Source organism: Meriones unguiculatus, chromosome 1 (genome assembly GCF_030254825.1).
Source record: "Meriones unguiculatus strain TT.TT164.6M chromosome 1, Bangor_MerUng_6.1, whole genome shotgun sequence".
In the NCBI taxonomy this organism is placed as follows: Eukaryota; Metazoa; Chordata; class Mammalia; order Rodentia; family Muridae; genus Meriones; species Meriones unguiculatus.
Window position 1 is genome coordinate 53,519,623 of NC_083349.1, and position 22,143 is coordinate 53,541,765.

The following is a 22,143-nucleotide window of genomic DNA, read 5'->3' on the forward strand; positions in this document are numbered from 1 at the left end:
GCAGAGCCTGCACTGGAGAGTTGGATCTGGGCATTTCCCTCCATGCTTCAACCACCATCTGTGCACCAATATAATGTTCCTTGGGAAGATGTCAAGAAAAGGAACAGTTCTCTGAAACCTTCCTCGAGTTCAGCAGCTTTTTTGCATATTTTCATTTGTAGATGATTAGAACAGGAAGTCTTTTTTTTTTTTTTTTTTTCTGGATCATGGTATAGAAGCAAGGATCTGTCAAGAGTTTAAGACCTGAAACCCCTTGGAGAGTTGACCAGTTCTGTTTATTTTTATGGCACGTGGTCACATGGTTGCTGAACAGAAACTATTAGGTGTGTCATACTTCTTCCTAATTGCAGCTCTGAGAAGTACTTGCTGATACCAGCACCATTCAAAGATGGAGCAACCCAGGGTCATTACTGTTGTACAGGAAAGCATAGTGTCTCTAGGGAAGGAGCTAGCTTTGTGGTCCTATTCTTGTGTCTAACAAACACACTGGGGCTGTCATTTTAGGATTCTCGCCTTGGCTGTTATCCCATACATGTTGGCACACCTCTGTAATCCAAACACTCAGGAGGCTCATTTAGGAGACTCCTGAGTTCTTGGCCAGCTTGGGCTACATAGCAAAACTGTGAAATATCAAGACAAAAAGCTGGACGAAAAAACATTTTATGCATAATTAAATATGCAAATTAAGAAAAAAGTTTTATTTATTTTTTAAGAAAATGTTTTTAAGTTGAGATTTTGGTTTGATTTTCTATGTATGTTTGCTGGCATGGATATCTGTGCACTACATGTGTATAGTGCCCACAGACGCCAGAAGAGGGCATCAGATGCCCAGAGACTGGAATTTAGGGGGTTGTAAGGTGCTATGTGGTTGGGAAATGAACCTGGGTCCTCTGGAAGAGCAGCCAATGCTCTTAACCATAGAGCCATCTCTCCATGCACCAAATTAATGAGTTGACACATGCATCCTTGTAACCATCAGACAAACAGAGCAGACTACAGCACCATCCCCGAAAGTCTTTAGTCTGGTTCCAGTCCAGAATCCCTTCTCAGAGGCAGTCTCGTGTCTGTCCGTGCGTTGGCTTTGTAAGGTCTTGAAATTCACATATATAGAGTTACATATTTGGATCTTGCTTCCTTTTGACTCATCAGTGCTTTCAGACTGTTTTGTGTTTTTATGTTTTCATTTCTTTAAAAAAGTGTACGCTAGCATCTAAGTAATGGGCTTCACCATAGTGTGTTCATGTATATGCGCCATGCTACTTTCTTAATAATGTATTTTCTTCCCCCAGATAGTCTTGCTGACCTGCTTTCATAGACATACATTGCATTATTCTCTCTTCCTTCTCCCTCTTAAGATATTGTTCTACTCTTTGATGACCTGCCCATGTGTACCTACCCACTCATTCTCACGCTCAGACACACACACATACACAAATACATGCACTTCCGTGTACATATAATTTGTTTTCTAATAACTGAATAATATTCCATTTTATAAATGTGCTATAATTTAACTTAGTTTTGTGTACTTCTCATGTAGGAATTTGCATTGTATCTTGCATAAGTGTTGTGGGGTATTTGTCTGTTTTGGTAGTATGAGAATCAACCCCAGAGCCTTATATAAACTGTGTATGTGCTTGTGCTGAACTACACCCCAAGCCTCTTATGCAAACATTTTGGGGAGTCTGTCTTTTCATTTCCATTAGGGAAATAATTACAGTGGGTCGCAATAGGTGATACTTATCTTTACTGACAACTATTCAACAGTATTTTTCAGTGGCTAAAGGAATTCTTTATGAATGAGCCTCCAGGAAGAGCCGTGTACACAGTGCAGTGATTTCTGCAACAAATCTATCACTGATTTCTTTGGTTGTTGTTGTTTGAGACAGGATTTATCTGTGTCGCCTTGGCTGTCCTGGACTTGCTTTGTAGACCAGGCTGGCCTTGAACTCACAGAGATCCACTTGCCTCTGCCTCTACCTCTGCTGAGATTACAGGCGACTGCCACTTTGCGCAGCCACCACTGATTTCTTAATGTTTCTACATAGGTGAAAACCTGAGGCCCAGGACAACTCACCAGTCCTCAGGGACAGGCTGTGTCCAGCCCTCTGTTTTTCTGGCTTATCCCAGCCACAGTTTAGAGTGAGAGTACCACGATAAACATATACTCCTGCTTCTTAGGGGCCTGGTGGGTAACGGATGGGGCAGCTGCTGCAGTGGAGACAGAAGTGCATATACTTACTCAGGGGACGCCGTTTGTCAAGAAAAATGAATGCAACGCAGCTGTATTATTTACTTTTCTGTTGTTATGATAAAATACCATAACTAAGGCGACTTCTGAAAGGGAGAGTGTATTTTGGCTTACAGTTCCAGAAGGTTAAGAGTCCATCATGGCAGGGAGCAGTAGTCGTGACAAGAAGCATGGTGGCAGGGACAGGGAGCTGACAGTTCACATCTTAACCCCAAGCACAAAGCAGAGTGAGCTAACTGGAAGTGGAGCAATACTGTGTTCTCTCAAAGTTCACCTCAGTGCACACTTCCTTCAGCAATGCTATTCCTCACCAACCTCCCCAAACAGTGCCACCAGCAAATACTGCCACCTAGGGAGGACATTTCCCAGTTAAACCACCATGATAGCTTAATTTTTAGGTTTTTTTTTTCTTTCTCAGAGAAACCTGGAATTTTAGAATATGAAACCTCCCAGTTATTTTTAAGTCCAAAGCTAATGAAATATTAAGAATGTAGACCACAACAAAAGTGCAGCCTGTAGAACAGCTGCATGGGACAAAGGAAGAATGACTTGCCTGAGATGGGAAGGAAGCCAAGGAAAGTCCCTGCCTGTCATGTGAGCACTGAGGTTTTTCAGTGTCCACTTCAGTCCAACAGGTGCTGTTTGAGCAACACGGCAAATACAGCCCTCCCTCACCCTTCCCTGCCACCTGCCATCTGGCAGCTTTTAATGGCTACATTTCTGGACAGAGCTGGCTAGCAGCCAGCACTTCCCGATTACCTTCTGTAACCCCAGGCCCACAGTGAAGGTCGGCAGTAGGAGGAACTGGCTTCAAGATCTGCTTTGGGTCCAGAAAATGTACTTGTAGCCTTTTGGAAATGCTGGTTCCCATGCCTCCATTTGAATATTTGGGAGAATGCTCTCTAGAGCACTGGGCATTATTGAAGATTGAAAACTAATCCAACTTAGTGACACAACAGATCCCAGCAATGGAGTCACTTACCCAAGGTCACATAGCTAGTGGAAGTGGGAAGAACCAAGGCTCTTCAAAGCGATAGATGTCCTGCTATCTGTCTTTGTGTGTTATGATTCCAGAAAAATTATTTAGAGATCTCAGGTGTTTTGTGTTCCTAAGTCAAATCTGCTCATGTATGGGCCTCACTCACATTTTTCCTTTGTACACTAATGATTTTCTTTTTTTTTTTTTTTTTGGCTTTGGATGGTGGAATGGGGGATACCAGGCTGGTATTCATAACTCTCCTGTCTGCTTCTAGTGGTAATGCTCAAACGCTCAAACATGGCTGAGGGGTCAAGGACCAAGGGCAAAGTTTATGTAGAGAAAGCTGAGAGGACAAAGCCTGGGGTTGTCTCATGGTTCTGAAAAAGTGGGAGTCCCCAAAGAACCAAACTCACATAGTGTCACCCAAACCAAACAGCCAGAGAAGGACTAGCATATGCCAGAAGGAACAGGTTGGCCTCTGACAGAGGCCTTCACTCTCACCCCCCAGGCACACTCACTTAGCAAACAAGTAAGCTCCCTGCCATAGAAAGGCATATTCATTAATGGACCAATCCTCAGGGTGTCACTATTGGGAGGTAAAGAACCTTTAAAAGGCTAAGTTTCTTCAAAGAGCTTCAGATCTTGTGGTATTTCCTTGAAGGGGATTATGGGCCTCTGGTCTTGACTCACCTCCCCCCCCCCTCCATCTTTTCACTTGGTTGTGAGGAGGGTGGCTTTGCTCAGCCACATGCTGCCAGCTATGATGTTGTTGCCAGCTATGATGTTGCTACAGGCCCCAAAGCAATAGGGCTCAACAATCATGACTGAAACACCCAGAATAAAACTGTCTTTATCAGTTGAGTTTAGCTATTTTTTTCTAGTGACTGAAAGCTGACATATTTCCTGCCCAGAGAAGACCAAGCCCAGACCTCATCACCTAACCAACAAATGCGTAACCATCTACAGCAGATAAGGGGCCATACAGCTGTAGAAGAGGCCAGAGGGCCCCAACTGACGTGTCCCCAAGACTGAGAGACAATAGACTTTCCAAACAAGGCAATGGCCGATTTATTAGTTAAGGACTCACACTGTTTAAGTAAGAAGTATGTTTGTTGTCACAAGAGAATCTCTAAGCAGAGCTTAAAGAAAACATAGCCTGTGTTATTCTGATGTCAAGGTCTGAGGGAAAGGGCAATAGCTTTGACCCAGATTGTTTAGTAAAGGGTGTTTCCCATAGCCTAGTGACTTAAAGTTGGGAGCCATGTAGTCTCAAGAAGGCAAACCTAAATGTTGACCTGTTATATGGGGAAATAAATTAACTGGAGGTTTTGTGGGAGGAAAAGAAAAACAGATAAAGCGTCAACTGGCTGTTTCAGCCACAAATTATGCTAGTGGACATGAGCCACCTCGTATTGAAGTCAGAGGTCAGCCTCTCTGTGTGGATGATGAAGGGAAGCCATTCCCTCCTCCTGGGTGATGAAGGCAGATAACCTGGTGTGCATGACGAAGGCATGAGTGACAAAAGGCAAGTGGCCTCACATGGACAATGACGGCGAGCCACCTCCCGTGGGTGGTGAGGGTGATCCGTCTTGATGAAGATATAGATGATGAAGATGCACCCTTCATTTCCTCTTCAAGAGGTAGCTGTGAATGCCAGGCAGCAGACCCCAGGACCAAGAACAAAGCCGTCCTGAGCATATCATCATCAATATAAACCTAATGAGCTGCTTATTAGGTTTAAATGTGTTACATGACTTTAACCATGTGGTACATACATGCTGCAGTAATGCTTTTTTTTCCCCCTTGAACTTAATGGAAATGAGTTTGTTAGAGATGAGGAGAGAAGCACTTTTATTTTGAAAGTTTCTTTTGTGTCTTAGCATCAGCAAAGCACAATACCCTGGGGAAAACCTGGACATAAAAACTATTCACCCAGGTTAAAATTCTAGTGCTGATGGACCTTGAGCAAGACATGTAACCCTCCCTATGCTTAAAGTATCAGCAGCTCCAAGATAGGAATGGTGATACGCAGCCAGCATGCCTGTTCCATCAAGGTCTGCTTTATATTGGGGATCCTTATGTGTGTCCCAATGACACCTCTGGGCTTCCGCACTTTCTCTGGTCTCTCTCCTCTCTTCTCTCCTTCCCCACCCCTCTCTGTTTTTATTTGGTTGTTTTTTTTAAATAATTTTTTAAAAATGTATTTATTATTTATATAACTTTCCGCCTACATGTGTGCCTGTACACCAGAAGAGGGCACCACATTTCACTATAGATGGTTGTGAGCCACCATGTGGTTGCTGGGAATTGAACTCAGGACATTTGGAAGAACAGCCAGTGCTCTTAACCTCTGAGCCATCTCTCCAGCCCCTATTTGTTTGTTTTAAGACAGGGTTTCTTCATGTAGTTTTGGCTGTCTTAGAACTACTTCTACAGACTAGGCTGGCCTTGAACCTGAGCTATATCTGCCTTTGCATCTCTGAGTAGTGGGATTACAGGCAAATATCACCACTGCCTAGATATGCCTCTCTTCATAGTCCTTTCAGTACTATGTTCATTTTTCACTCGTCATATCACCCTCCCATCCCCCCAAAGGCTGTAAGTTTCATAAGATCAGAAGTTGTGTTTCCTCCCATCTCTCATGCCTGGCACATGGGATGGACTACAAGATGTTTTAACAGACCCTAACGAGAATGAGCAACTTTTACAATGATTTCAACCATTTGTGTCTAAGATATGCCTGGCTTTTTGTCTTTAGAATTTCCAGTAAAATCATGGTAGAGCAGGGGTTATGAGTCAGCCATTAAGCAAACAAGGCTGTATAAGAGACTGTAAAGTAGACCTCAAGTATGTAGCCATAAATAAAGTCAATATTTGATCAATGACATAACCAGGGCAAAGCATTTCTTTAAGGGGGCTGACCTTTGGAAACTCAGTGTCTTAAAATGCCTGGCTTTGGGACTGGAACTGAAAGTCTGCCGAAGACTGGTGTTAAAAGTTTCTTATGTGCCCCAGGAGGCATCACAGCAATGGTGGCTGATACAAGAGGGAAACAATGCTTGGTACTGGAAACCTAGCCTACCCTGGGCTAACCATGTTGGAGGAGAACCTACAATCATCATTTACTAAACCAGCATAATCTCTCTCTACATTCTAAATATTTGTCCTTATACCCACAGGTAAGAGTGGTCCTCACCCCTCATCAAGGAAACTTCTGTTTGCAACAGAGGGATACCTTTAAAGAAAACCACAACCAATCAAAATATAGAGCTGTGGAGGCCAGTCCCAATGGATACAGCTGCAAAAACATTCCTGCATCAAAGGCTCAGAGAACATTGTGGAAGAGGGGGTAGAAAGAGGGGGTGTAACAGCCAGAGGATCAGGGAGTTTTCTTTGAGATCATGTCTTCTAGGAATGCTAGAAACTGCACCCATAAAGTCTCACCAACATGACTGGCCAAGCCTGAGCTAAACACGGACAGCAACAACAGACATGCCAAAGTGGAGGGGAAGCACGTGAGACCTAAAGCCTACACAAAGAATTACAGTCAACTGAGAAATGCTGAGGTCAGGAGAAATAGATTCCCTTAGGGAAGAATATATGAATTGGTTATCCAATATCAAATGGCTGTTCCTAAAAACATATATATAAATAATGTTACACAGACTGAGCGGGTTATACTAAAGAATATATATAAGAATACATATATGCATATGGTAAGAGTTAATGAAAAAGGAGGCCATGAATTTGAAAGGGAGTAAGGAGGGGTATATGAGAGTGTTTGGAGGAAGGAAAAGAAAGTAAGGAAATAATGTAATTATAATTACATTAAATTAATTTAAAAAGCCAGGTATGTTGGCACATGCCTTTAACGCCAGCTCTTGGGAGGCAGAGGCAGGCAGATCTCCATGTGTTAAAGGGCAGCCTGGTCTGCAAAATGAGCACAACGCAACCAGGGCTACCCAGAGAAACCCTGTCTTGAAAAACCAAAACCAAAACAAAACAAAATAAAAACCCAATTAATTTAAAAAGCTGTAAAGCAGAGGGTAGCTTGATGCATACTTTTCACAAAATTTAATTAAGAAATCCAGGTACACTAGTTAAGGAACGAGTGAGGTACATTACCGGTAAGGATGGTCAACACCATTGTGGCCAAGATGTATGGAGGATTAATTCTGCAGGGTACCACATTTAGCGATCCAGCTCTGCCACCACTCAGGATGCATTTCCATGCCTGTTTGCTGAAGCCTACAAGAGGGATCATTTAGCTGCTGGGGTGATGGTGAGAAAAATGCAAGCCAGGCTGTCTCTCCAATTCCAAAAGCAACAGGTTTTTAACCATTAAGCTTTAGTTGGGTACAGAATCAGGGTCCTGGAAACAGTGGTGGGGTTCTTGGCCTGTAAATCTATTGGCCTGTAACAAAGTTCTCTTCCCACTCACGAGTTCTGGATTGACAGACTCAGCTGGTTGGTCCCCTTTAGCCTCTCATTTACTTGAAGTTGGATCATCTTGTGGCCTTGAATGCTACTCGGTACCACATTTCCTGCATTCTGTTACCTGGAAATGGCCACAAGACCAAGCTAGATGCCAGGGGAGGAGACCAAATAAGAGGGTGCCTGCCAGGACCCACCCTTTGTTGGGAACTATCTTAGAGACTGGCAGTTCTGTGGGCAAATACAGGTGAGGAAAATGTACAGCACCCCCCACTTCCCAATCCCTCAAGTACGGCCAAACAGATACCTAATACACACACACACACACACACACACACACACACACACACACAGTTTCATATACAGCTTAGGGAGATTTTCTCTGCAAAAGTCATACCATATCACACCATTCTTTTTTTTTTATGTAGACAAAACTCTTGGATACTTTGAATGAGACAGACAGAAGACAGAGTCTTCATCAGTGCAGTGTAATCAAGGGGAAGGAATTATGCTCCATTCGTTTCACTTTTTTCTTTTTCTTCTTTGTACTTTTAAATCACACACAGCAGATGTTTCTATTATTATTATTTGTCTGTGTGTGTTGTATGTTCATGTCCATGTGTGTAGGTGTAATTGTGTGGGTTCATGTTTGTGGCATACTGTGGCAGTCAGAGGACAGACACCTTTCAGGTATCAGTTTTCTCCTTCCACTGTGGGATCTTGGAATCCAATTCAGATCATCAGATCTGTGCGGTAGGCGATTTCATCCAGTGAGCCATCTCATAGGCCCAGGTATTACTTTTGATATAAGTTTTTGTTTGATTTATTTATATATTGAAAAATGGCAGATTTAAGCTGATTTCATCAACCAAGATGGAAGGCATGCATAGGGACATATAGGTAGGTTTAGGGACTATAAAGTACATTATACCTTACTCTTTTTAATTCAAGGTCTAGTCAAGGTCTAATTCAAATGCTCTTTAATTCAAGGTCTCATTTGATATCTACAAGACAAGAAGATTGGACCACAGTGTCATTTCTGTCAGTCTGTAAAGCTAACTTGGCTAATTACTGGCAGCTGGGGACAGCCAGATCACCAGGTCCATTCGTGGCCTGCAGATGCTGTCATAGCAGATTGCAAGCTCATGCTTGCTTTTGGATTTAGAGAATCCATTTTCTATGCCACTTCATCTCCTGATGCGCCAGCCACCTCCCTGCTATTAGTTACCCAGAGTCCATAGTTCCATTCTTTGGTGCTGTCAGAGCTGGGAACTTGACATCTCCAGCCTCTGTCCAGATTCCAGATGTGGGTGACTATAGCCCCACCACTGTCAAGAGCCTGCCTTGGAATCCTGCCAGCCATGTTAGAGAAAGTCTGTGGTCTGAGCAAGAGGCAGGCAAGCACTGCCATGGCCTTGCTTCCCCTGTAGGACAGGGTATTGACACAAGGCCAATTCAGAGAAGGAAGCAAGGTGCCACTTCGCCATGTCTTTGGACAGCTCAGTCAATCCAGCTATGCCTAGAGCAGATTTGCCTTTTGACTTTGTGCTTATGAGACAATTTTCCTTTTTTCTTTTCTTACCATTTCTTGTTCTTCTCACTCTCTCTTTTTCTGGTTTGATTTATTTTTAGCTATCAACAAAACATTTCCTGAAAAAATACATTCTGCAACCTTATTTTTTCTCCTGACTAGACAGAGGGGGATCATACCATTCAGCCTCTGCACAGGCGGTGACACTTTCAGAATCAGCATTAGCATGATAAGCACGGAGCTTATTGTGCACCAAGGGGTCAGTAAGTGTCACCCATCACTTCTAAGGCCTTAGGAAAAGCTGAAGTCAGAAAAAACATTTCAAAAAAGGAACAGCAGATGCAACACACATACACACTCACATGCAGAACCCCTCCACTCATGGAAATCCAGGGGAGAGGTCCCTCAACCCAAAGCGTGAAAAAAGAGGTTAATGAGTTCATCAGGAAGCCAAGAGCCCAGAATTTATGGCTTCAGTGTCCACCTTTCTCACACATCTGCACATGCATACATGAACACACACACACACACTCACACTCTCTCTTACCCTCTCAGGATCACAACCAGGTTGTAATAGATCCAGGGAAAACCAAAGCCACTGTGTCAGCAGTCATCAGAAACAGCAAGAGGACTGGGCAAGGAGGATGGGAGCTGCAGCGGTTGGCAGCACAGAGGCGACTGGTTTTGCAATACAGTTTGGAAAGAAGGAAAGTGATCTAGGGGAAAGTTAGCCTAGCTGCTCGGAGCTGCTCGGCTTAGCATTGGCTGTGGGAATAGAGGACGCGTGCCGGCACTGGGGACCTGCTTGATCAAGATTGGTTGTTGGAGCATGATGAAGCCAAGCCTCACAAAGGCTAGGAAGCTCAGCCAGATGTTAGCGCAGCAGGACTGATACTGACGTGAGCTCCCGCACGCAAGCTGAGGAACACCGGCTGGCTGCATTCACAGAAAAGGGGATTCTGTAGTTTACAGACTCTCCAGTGGGAGGATTAGAGGAACGGCCCTGGAGACACTGTCTCCATGCTGGGGCTGTTCCAATGCACACCCACTGTTGCTGGCATTGTTCTTTTGGCTCCCAGCCGCCCACAACTGTGTCTGTGTTTCCACCTTTTGCCTCTGTGCACATCTAGCTTCCTCATCCTCCTGAAATGCCCATCTCCTGTGATGTGTCTAATGGGCTAAGCTCAGGAAAGAGGCCATGTTGCAAGGGGCTGGAGAAGTCAGTATTGACCTTGTACCTCAAAGAGGCATTTTAAGTGTGACATACACCCCACAGCCAAAATCTGTGTTATGTGTGTTTGCATACTTAAAGTAAGCATGTGATCTGTGTCTAGGTCCCTTCCTAGGTCTCCTTGGATTTTAGAAAACCAAGAACCATCATTCAAGCCACTACGGACAGCAGAAAACCCTGTTCCCTTATTTGTTACTTTTTCTAAGTTCAGCTCACTGCTCCAAGCACCACCCAGCTACCCTTCTCCTTGTGGCGTGCTTGCCAGGTCAGTGTAGCTCCTCGGATGTGGACCCAGAGCCTTCTTCCCCTCTGCCTTTTTGTAGTGAAACACCTTCAAAGACATACCAGGCCTGTGGGGAAGATACTCCCTACACCTCTGAGGAGGAGCTGTTTGGACCTGACTTATTACCCCTTCTCCCTTAGCATTCAACCCTCTGGCTTCCCTGAAGCTCTATTAGAGGCTACAAAAACCCTGGCTTTAGAGACCTTGTCAACAAATCCTCAAAAATAAATTGAACTTAAGCCCAAGACACATACACAAAAGCAATTTTTAAAAAAAGATTCCCTTATTTATGCATTTGTGCGTGTTTTTGAGTAACACTCACGTATGTGCAGGTCCTACAGGAGCCAGATTCCCATGGACTGGAAATTACAGGTGCTTGTGAGCCATCTGAGTCAGTGCTGGGGAAGGAACTCCAACCTTCTGCAAAAGCAGTGAATGATCTTTAACACTGAACCATCTCTCCAGCTCTTACAAGCAATTTTTAAAGCTGGGATTGGACTCACCTTAAATAAAATCCAATTTGTGGGACAGATAGTGCTGAGAAATTGCCCGCATGGGGCTCCTCCCCATGTGAAGCCAAGGCCACGGGATGAAGCAATTCGGTCCAAAGCCGTTAGGGCTATCAGAAGCCTCAGCCGGCTAACTGGTGACCCTCGTAATGGTTTTCACATGTGTGAAATGCTGTGTTTGTTCGCACCTGCCCCCGTCATCCTAAAGGCTGACACTTCCAAGCCTATCTCTCCACGTCATCTGGCGTTTGCCTCCTCAGACCGTACCGTCTAGCCTGGCTTTTCAGAGTCCAGCGTTTTTTCAGGGGACCGGAATCGGGAAGAGCGTTGCTGTGTGGTGGCTGTCCCCTCCCCTCTTTGTCGCTGTGTATCTTCACTGCAGCTTCCTGACACCTGGAGCAAAGAAATGTCTGGAGGACACACAAAGCCTGATTTTTCTTTTCACTCATTCATTGGATTATTCAGCTATCTAAAAATATTTTAAGTCAGCAAGTAGCTCAGCTAGGGAAGGTTCTGCCACACAAGGCTGGCGACCTGAGTTCAGTCCTTGGACCCCTGTACAGGTTAAAAGAGAGAACAGACTCCACAGAGATGATCTCTAACCTCTACATACTGACTATGGCATGCTCCATCCCCAGCAGTAAACACAATAATAAAAAATAAATATTTTAAAAATTCAAATATTTGAAGCATGTCTATGCGTTAAATACTTTTTAAATGTAAATACTTTTTTTAAAAAAAAAAAATGAGAACCACAACCTTTATTAAACCCTTCCTCTTCCAAAGGTCTGGCATTATTATCTTTCACAAGCTTGTGAGGGAACCAGGGTCATTCCCATTTTACAGATAGAAAACAGTGGTCTAGAAAAGCGGTGTTCCTTGGCCAAGGGAGCACTGCCAGTCAGCTACAGAACCGGGTGAAACCAGGAGGTAGCTGCCCTTGACTAGCTACTTCTGAAGATGCTCCTTGTTGGGCTTGTGGTTCAGACAGTCGCCATTCAGCTGCACCTCCACAGGCAGCATTGTATCCTTAGGAACATTACCGTGATGCAAAGGACAAGCGGGAAGGCAAAGACGCTGTCCCATCCCCTTATAATACTGAAGTGCCTTATGGTAGCTTTCTGACTCCTGGAATAGAATTCCAGATTGTTTTCCTGGCTGCAATCGCCTCTCTGCACATTTCAGCTCAGAATTGCCACAGAGTTGCAGATCCACAGAGGAGGCCCAGCACGGTAACTTGGCTGAGACAGGAACCTGAGTGAGCTGAGTTTGGGCTTGGCAAGCGGTGTCAGGTACAGCACCCCTTCTCCCCCAAGGCAGAGTGAGCTCTTCACCGCCTCATCTGGGAAGTGGGAGACTTTCCTGTCTGCCTGGACAGCTGTCTGCAGGAGGGGATAAAGAACATAAATGTAAATGGAAAGGAGATTTTAAAAAATATTTTTTTTTGTGGTACTTGGAATCAAATTCGAGACTTTGCCAAACAAGTGCCCTAGTACTGGGCGACCCTTGCTCCCAGCCCCAGAAAAAGGATTTTAAATTCTGAGGTTTCTCCTTGGGTAAGTAAGAGTATTCCTATCAGTGCAGGCAAAGCTGATGAGGCCTGAGACGAGCCTCAAGCTGTCATTCCTTACTCTCAGTACTGCACAGACCTGGGTAATAGTTCTCTCCTATAAATCTCAGTATCTCAGCTGGGTGCTTCAGCTGACACCCATCATCCCAGCACTTGGGAGATGAAACAGGAGAGATCACCGCAAGTTCGAGGCCAACCTGAGCTGCACAGTGAGACTCAGAAAACAAAACAAAGTCTTGGAGCTCAGACAAGTTTGCATGTATTCCTGCGTGACAGAAGAGGGTATCAGAGCACATTTTAAGTGGTTGCAAGCCACCATGTATGTTCTGGCACTTGAACTCAGGACCTCTGAAAGAGCATCCAGCACTCTTTAACTGCTAAGCTATCTCTCCAGCCCTTGGTTGCCATGTGTTTGTTTTTTTGTTGTTGTTGTTGTTTTGTTTTTTAAGCTTAAGATTCCTTTCTCTTTCTCTCTTCTCAGAATCCCCTTTTCCCTGACCAATACAAACACTCAGTCTTGAACAAAAAAATCAGGAGATAATCATTTTATGAAAAAATGGTTTTGTAGCCTTGGGGAAAACTGCCTGGTCCTCATTATTTCCTTTTCACGTTAGACACCGGAAACAGACAAGCATGGACTGGTGTCTGAGAGCCTCCACTGGAGGATGTGTCCTTTCTCCTTGCAGCCACGCCTGGGAAAAAAGGCTAAAAATGTAAGTTATGTGCACCAAGGGAAATCAGAAGGCAGAGGAAGGCAGATCTCTGTGAGTTTGAGGCCAACCTGTTCTACAGAGTGAGTTCCAGGACAGTTAGGGCTACACAGAGAGACCCTGTCTCAAACAAAGAAAAAAACAGAAAAAAGGAAGGAAGGAAGGGAGGAAGGAAGGAAGGAAGGAAAAGAATATGCTGGAGAAGCAAACTTTCAACCACATATGTCTTCATCTGTTTTTTGTTACTATATCAAAATACTTGAGTATAAGTAATTTATAAAGAACAGAGGTTTGCTTAGTTCACACTTCTGGGTGCTAGCATTTGGTGGGGACTATTTTGTTGAATAACAATACGACATGGTGAAGGACATCTGGTGAGACAAAATAAGTATTTGTTTGTTTGTTTGTTTGTTTGTTTGTAATCTACTGCAGCCACCATGTTAGTCCACCTTCATATTTCAGCCAATCCCAGTCACTTCCTAAACATTCCACCTGTAACCAGCACCCACACAGAAAAGGGAAAGTCTAACACAAGAACTTTTAGGACAGCATTAAACCACAGCAGCCTATTACAAGAAAAGGACGTACACTGTGACCTCCATTGTGTACAAGACCACATCCATGTAGAGAGCCTCATAGAATAGAACAAACACCCTCATCATTCCTCATAGAAGAATGACGGATAGCTTTGTTGTTTTTGTTTTCTTTCTGAATTAACCGCTTATATTTTGTAATTGGAAACAGAATAAATAAAGAAGCCAAAAGGGAAAAACGGGGGGGGGGGGGAAGGGTAATGCAAGAGGAATCATGCAATCATGGGCAAGACCTTGGCCCCTGGTCTCCTTGGGACGTGCGCGGTTCCAGTGGGTTTGGAGTGTAGCCATCTCTTCTGGGCTTGCTCTGGCGTCACCCACCTGTCATCTTTGTGGTCCTGGCACTGGCGGCATGCAGTACGTGCTTAAGCAGTGTGTGTCTCGTGAACCTCTTTCCCACTAGGTGAGCCGTGTGGCTCTTGGCCAAGAGAAGCCCACAGAGAAAAGCTGCCATTTCAGTGCAAAGGGGCCGCCCTTTTGGATTTGGATCTTTCTGCAGAAGGATCAAGATAGTGGAGCCTGCTGCGCTGAGGCAAGCTGACTCTCGCCGAAAGAAGTGGAAGGCAGTTAGGCTTCCTGTTGATCTGGTTTCTTGGTGACCAGCAACAGTCCCAGCAGGAGAGGGGTACACTGCAGAGAGGTCGCGGGAGGTCTTAGTTTGGACAGAAAGAGCCCAGGCGAGGGGACTGGAGAGCCACCCAGCAGGGATGGCTGGGTCCTACTTGCCCTACAGAACCTGCGGTTCTGAATCTGCGGTCCTACGGTTCTGAATCTTGATGTGACCTTGGAGCCAGGCTGCTCAGGTTCAAATCATACTTCCCAGGATGGTAGGCAAATCTCGATAACCTCATTTCCACCTCTGCAAAGGGTGGATGATGAAAACACCTATTTGCACTTTCCTTCTGTGAAACAAATTACCCCCCAAATCTGAGACTTAAACCAATAGTAAGCATTTGTGACCTCCATTTCTGAGGGTCAGGTGCTTGGGAAGGGCGTAAGCTGGACACCGAGACTTCCTACAGGGTTCATTCAGATGTTGATCATCTGAAGGCTTGGTGGAGGCTGGAGGCTCTGTTTCCAAAAAGGACCTCCTGAGAATAGCGGTAGCCTCCTTAGATTGGTCCTTTATATACCCAGCTGAAGGAGAGATCAGTCACATCAGAACTTCACTGACAGTGGCCAAGCGTGGTTGTCCAGTAAGGGCTACCTCAGTCCTCACTGTCAGCAAGTTTGGTATTACTGACAGGCAAATTCAGTTTATCCCAAATGAAACGCTTTCACAGTAGTCCCAGGTAGCCACAGAGAGTGCCTCCCACCTTCCACAGTGAGAGCAAGGGACGGGGAGAGACTTTGTTTCCCCCAAGGCAGCTTTTTAAAATCTCAGTAAGTCTATTCCCACCTAGGCTTGGTGGTTCATAGCTTGTGCTTGTACTTTCAGCACTGGGTGCACAGGATGGAGGCTGAGGCAGGGGGATAACAGATTCAACACCAGCTGGGATTGCATAATGAAATCTTAGAAAGCAAAGAAATAGCCTGAAGAGAGGGCTTAGTGAATAAGAATAGTCACTATGTAAACATGAGTTCAAATCCTTAGTCAGGCATGGTTGCAAGTGCCTGTAACCTCAGTGCTGTGGGGACACAGGCAGGAGGATTACTGGGGCTTATGCCAGCTTAACTTGAGGTTCAGTGAGAGACTCTGAAGGGATAAGGCGGAGAGGGGCAGAGGAGGAGAAAACTGCAGCTTCTCCTTTAGCCTCTGTGAGCACACACAGTGTGCACACCTGCACACACACACCTCACACACCACGCCTGATACAACAGACACGCACACAGACAAAGGCTCAACTCCCTTAATTTGTATGATTTATAATTTTATCTCTGTGTGCCCATACATATTTTATGAGCAGCAATAGCTTGCTTTGGCCAATTCTCGGAATAAGCCTGGTCTTTCAGCAGCTGTGCTTATTTTTTAATTTTTTTTAATTTATTTAATTTTTTGTGGTAATATTGTTTGATCATATTCTTCCCCTTCCTCCAACTCATCCCAGATCCTACCCAACTTAATGCTCTTTCTCTCTCTCTCTCTCAAAAACAAAACAAACAAAAAAATCCAAGTCCCCAGTAAGACAAAAAACAATTCTAAATTGCATTTAAAAAAAAAACACTCTCCCCTCCCCCCCAAAAAAAAACCCATGGAGTTTTCTTTTTTGTCAGTTACTCTTATGCATGGGGCCTGCCCTTGAATATGGTTAATACACTCAGTGACGCTCAGATGTGGATTAGAGAAAACTATCCTCCCTTTCCTAGCAGGTCTCAATTGCAAATAGCTTCTTAGTGAAGGGTGGAACTTTTGCCGAGCTGGACACGGAGAAAGAAACAAGGACTAAGAGACTAAGAATGGAAGATAGAGAAAAATCATCAGTCTGAGGAAGAAGAAGGATTTCTGATTTTTGCCAGCCTGTATTCCTAATGCACAAACCATCAAGCAAAACAAACAAACAAACAAAACTGACAGGGACTGATCAGTACATGACAGGACGGATGCTTTGTGTCCAGCATGCCATCTCCTCTGTCAACCTGTCCTTTCTTTGGTCCTTCAGAAAAGGGCACTGCCAGCTTGGATCAATCTCGGCACTGCAGCACCCAGTGAGACCAACAGCTGAGACAAGACCACTGTCATTCAAACCCGAAGATTGGATGTGATCTTTCTTATTCTCTTCTTCAAACCCACCTGGAACTTCACCCTGAAATTCCAACCATTCCAACAGTTGCCAAAGAGCCTGAAATCAAATCCTGGGTTATTCATTTTGAACCCAGCCTTCAAGGCCAAGGAATAAAAAACCCAGAGAGGAGCCTAAGAAGCCAAATATAGATGGCTCCTCATGTGAGGCTCTCTATAGAGGGATTATAAGAAAGAGGCTATGATTCAGACATTAAGAACAAACAAACAAACAAAAAGAAAGAAAAAAACAAAAGAAAGCCAAAGGGTGGAACTCAGTGAACAGCTGTGGCTTATAGTCCCCACACTTTCAGGAGTTTAGTGAATGGTGAATGAATTTACGTAAGGAAGTGCTAACAACTGCCAGGCACATGGTCATTACACCTGAGTGATTGCTGTTCACACGATTTTTGTTACTGTGGTTACTGTTTTGTTTGCCTTCCTTGCCTGCTCCTCAGTGCTGCCCTCCCTAGAATCACCTCAGCAGTGGAGGCTGCCCCCTTAGTGACTTCTGGGGCCTCCTGAGAGTAGCAGCAGCCTCTTTGGATTGGCCCTAATTAAATCCTAGGGGAGGTGGTGCTGAGTCCCATCATGACAGGGGTCAGGCAGGGATGTCCAGCAGGGGCCTTTCTTAGTCCTCAGGGTTGCTGAAGGGTTAGCCCTTGTTCTCCTTCTTTTCCTCTGTGAGATGTCCACAACAATGGACCCAGGGAAATACCTAAGAGGGTGAGGTCAGGTCGGTGGGACACACACCGACAGTGGAATGAGAGTTGAGAACTTGGACAAAACCCATCAGCAAGAAGGCAGAGCCACCTCTATCCAGGGCGTAGGCTGTACCTTGTAGAAAACAGTAACCTTGGGCTGCTTGTGCAGGCATAAGCCCAGCTGGGCCCTACTTGCCAACCCTGGAGCCTTGGCTGGGTCAACCTTGAAGGAGCAAGGCTCCTTCTAACACGCCCGCTCTCAGCAGTTTTTGTGTCTAAGTTCCATAAAGGGCTGCTGTGCTATCTGCCCCTGGATCTTGTGGCAGCCGCTGTGCTTCCCTTCCCTGCCCTGGCCTCTGACCTGTGAATAATTCAGAAAGAGGTAGCTCATCACTTTTGGTTTGGCCTTTTCACATTTTAGTTTCTACCAGGATTTCTTTCCTTTAGTGCAGCAGTTCTCAGCCTTCCTAATGCCGAGGCCCTTTAATACAGTTCCTCATGTCGTGGTCACCCCCAACCATAAAATTATTTTGTTGCTACTTCATAACTATAATTTGGCTACTGTTAGGAGTCATAATGTAAATGTCTGATGTACAGGATATCTGTGACCCACAGGTTGAGAAGCACTGCTTTAGTGTCAGGTATAAACGCATGGGCCTGAGGCACATGGGAGCATCACCCTGTGTCTTCTCCACCCCTGGGATGCTCCATCTGCGCAGGCTATCTGTCTCTCTCCTTGCAAAGTCAGGCTCTACGGCAGAGAGAAGGCAGGGTCCTCTTCTCTCCTGCCTCCATTGCTCCATCTTCTCAGGACAGGATCTCATGCCCTGAGTGAGAGGGAGGGCTGGCTGCCTTGCACTCCAAGGAAGGCTCCTCCTGCCTCCTCCACTTGGGGAGTTTACGTCTGTTTTTGTGTTTTGAGACAGGATCACACATTACAGTCCAGGCAGGCCTTGCATTCACTAAGTCATCCTGGATCTTCTGACCCTCATGCCTCCCTACTCCAAAATGCCCAGAACACAGTTTTGTGCTAGCACACCTGCTTTTCTGCCATGCTGGGGATTGTACCCAGGGCTCCCTACATGCTAGGCAAGGACTCTTCCACCTGGGCTACATCCCTGGGTACCTCACTCTCCAGTGCTCACTAGGCCTTCTTCAAGAGACCTAAGCCCTCTCCACTGAACGAGGCTCTGAGTGGTATTCCAAACTATTCCAAACAGAGACTAGCACGGGAGGAGCGGTGTAAGTATAGACAGGCAGATCATTTGAGAGGAAAGCACGGGAGGCAAGAAAGAGATAAATAGAGAGAGAGCAGTAAGTATTTCCACATAAACTTGATAAAACTTTTGTAAGAAGAAAAAACCGTGCACAGAAAAAGTCTCCTCTCCACCTCCCCTGCCCCAACCTGGTTGAAAATGTGAGGGAAAGAGGAACAAAAGTCATTCACAATGCTGGACTTCCCTTTGGCTCAGAAACCTACTGTCTGTATTTACCCTTGGTGGGTCCCTGTCTTGTTTCCATGGTTCCACCAGAGAGTGGAAGAAGCAAGAAGAGCATGCTAATAGCGATTAATGGCCCTGAGCAATCAGTTGACACTCAGCCCACGGCATCCTGGTTGGGTGTCTGCAGAAGGTGCAGATGCCCTGATGACTCGACACAGCTGCGTGGACGAAGGGGATTTCACAGCGTGCACCTCTGGTGCCACCCGCACAAACTGAGTCTCAGCTGGTAGGTTAAGGGCTTCCAGAGCCGGTAGTGAAACTTGTACGACGAAAATGATAACACACCAGGCTTTCACCACAAAATGTGATTCCATCACGGAGCAGACAGTAGGAAGTGATCTTGTCAGGTTTCAAGAGGATTTCTCAACCTCAGCATTGCCACCAGATTGGGGCTAGATAAGTGGAGAGAGGAAGGTGGTAGCTCACTGCGAAGCCCAGGCTGGCCTTGAGCTCAACCATCAGGGTGCTTCAGCCTTTCCAGGGCAGGATCACAGGTGGGTGACACCACACTGTGCAAAGGTGTAGACGGTTCTTTGTTGCAGGGCCTTCCTGTGCCTTGTAAGAGAGTCAGTGGTGTTACTGGCTTCCAGCCCCCTGCAATTCAGTAAACACGCTAACCCCCGACCCCAGTTACAACAGCGAACACATGGCTCCAGACAGCCTGGTGCCATATATGGTTTTGGTATAGTTTCAACGTGTTCTCCAAAGTTTTGTGTGTTGAGACCTTGGTCTTCATGTGGAACACTGAGGTTACAGAACCTTTAAGGATGGAAAGTGACTAGGCCATTGGGGAATCTGCCCTGGAAAGTTGTCGTGACCTCCCTTGTATGTCCCTGTGTGGGTGTGATGTATGAGTTTGAGCCCAGCTATGGCTCTGGATTTTGGCCTCGCCATGTGGTGACTCTTGAAATCGCTAATGTCATCTTTATGCCAGCCACCATGAGGCTGGACAGACGGAACTGCCTGGCCTTGGTCCGTCAGCCTTGAAAACTGAGCTAAAGTACCCAGGCTCGGTATTTCATCGCAGCAATTGAGCATGGACTAACATACCCAGTTAGGCGGTGCAAAAGCAACAACTCGGGGAGTCAACTGCCATGATTCCAAGTGCAGTGCCTCATCTTGCAGGACACTCAAATGTGCTGATAAGCATGACGGTGAGGTGATCTTTATGTACATAAGTGTCTTAGTTACTTTTCTATTGCTGTAAAGAGACACCATGACCAAGGCAAATTATAAAAGACTGAGTTTATTGGGAAGCTTGCTTAGAGTTTCAGAGGGTTAGTCTGTAACAATCATAACAGAGAGTGTAGCAGAAGGTAGGCAGGCCTGGTGTTGGAGCAGTCGGTGAGAGCCTTCATGTAGAGACACTCATGGGGCAGAAAGAGAGACTCTGGAAAATGTCTTGGACTTTTGAAATCTTAATGCCTCAGTGGCCCACCTCCTCCAACAAGACCACACCTCCTAATCCTTCCCAAATAATTCCACCACCTGGGAACCAGACATTGAAACGCATGAGCCTACGGAAGCCATTTTCGTTCAAATCACCACAGTAGTGTACAAACCAGAACTGTTTATCCTCCAAACTTGAGCAACTTGGGAGTGAAGGGGGTTCAAAAAAAAAAATTCAGACACTGAGACTGTTAGCAAAGTGGGTGGTTTCATCAGTTCATAAGTCCATATACTGTGTTGGGCAAAGAGCTGAGCCTATGTCCCCTGTCTGGCTATTATGCTAAATATATCACACACAAAAACTTCATTTGATCTTCCCAAACCCTAGAGGGTCTCGCTGCTTTCATCATCCTCTTCTCATATGTAGGGGCAGTGAAGAATTAAAAAGTCCACACCTTGAATTGTGTGGTCAGGACTGTGTTCCCAGCAGCCACCGCTGGTGCTCAGGTATCTCAGGAAGTAGATACTCAACGTGTTAGATATTCTGCTTACGCCACTAGCTCCAGGGACACTCTAGGTTACTAACCTTAGACTCACTCTGGAGCAGCTGAAGGAAGCAGGACGTTCAGGGGTTACTGTGATAAAGAGCAGATAGAGAACAAAAATCATTATGTAGTAGAAAAAGAGGCAGGAGGTGCCCGTCCTGATGCCTGTTTTGAAAGCTGGTTGGGGCTCCATTCCAGCAGGTTGTCACTGGAGCTCGACAGACAGTCTTGGGCCAAGTGGCTCTTTGGTCCAGGAGTACACAAGGTGATGGGAATGAAGAAAGTTTAGGAGTCTCTGCCCACATCATTTCACCACCAGCAGACGCTCAGAAGGTATTGATAATTACACCCTTCTAGTCCAGATGTGCCACTCTGGTTGGTTAATTAGACTTGCAGACTCCAATGAAAAGGAGTGGAAATAGAGCCTTTTAAAGGTGTGGGTTATCCTGAGAGCTGGCAAGCCGAGAAGACAGGACATGAACATCCTAGAAACGTGCCTCTAATTCTATCTCTAGTCAGCAGAGTATTTTGGGAGAGGGGGAGGGGGCAAACCTCAGTTCTGCCCCTCTGGTCAGGTGGCCAGGCACAGTTTGGAGGACTGTGGTGTCTGTGCTTTTCTTGTTATCTCTTGCGCTCTTCCCTCATTCTGGGGTTGTTTGGGCTCAGGCTAGCTTCTGTTTCTGCTAGTATCAACCTTGAACACCTCCAGGGGTATTTGGGCTGCAGGGAGAAAGTTAACTCAGAACAAACCGCTACCTATGCATCTGGCAATTCCTTTTTATAACACAGAATACGTGTGTGTTTTTACAATCCAGAATATAAAAGCATTCCTTTCAATTGTCCATTCTGATCTCTCTCTCTTCCTCCCTCCCTCTCCCTCCCACCTCTCTTCACAGAACTGGTGTCTCTTGGTCCCAATCAGACAGTTTCCAAAATCCCATCTTTGAGGCTCCTTTATTTCAATCTTTTTGCCTTTTCCAGCTGTGTCCAGAACCACTTTCTCACTCGAAGCTAGTCAAAACTCAAGCTGAGCCTCTCTCTCCCACAGACAGAGGGCCTGCACCTCCCATTAGAAGTCACATTGTGTACCAGACTCACATGTGGGTGATAAGCAGAAGCACAAATGCATGCATTTCCAGACACGGCGTCAGATGGGCACACACCGTTCTTCATAAACACACAGCCACAACCAC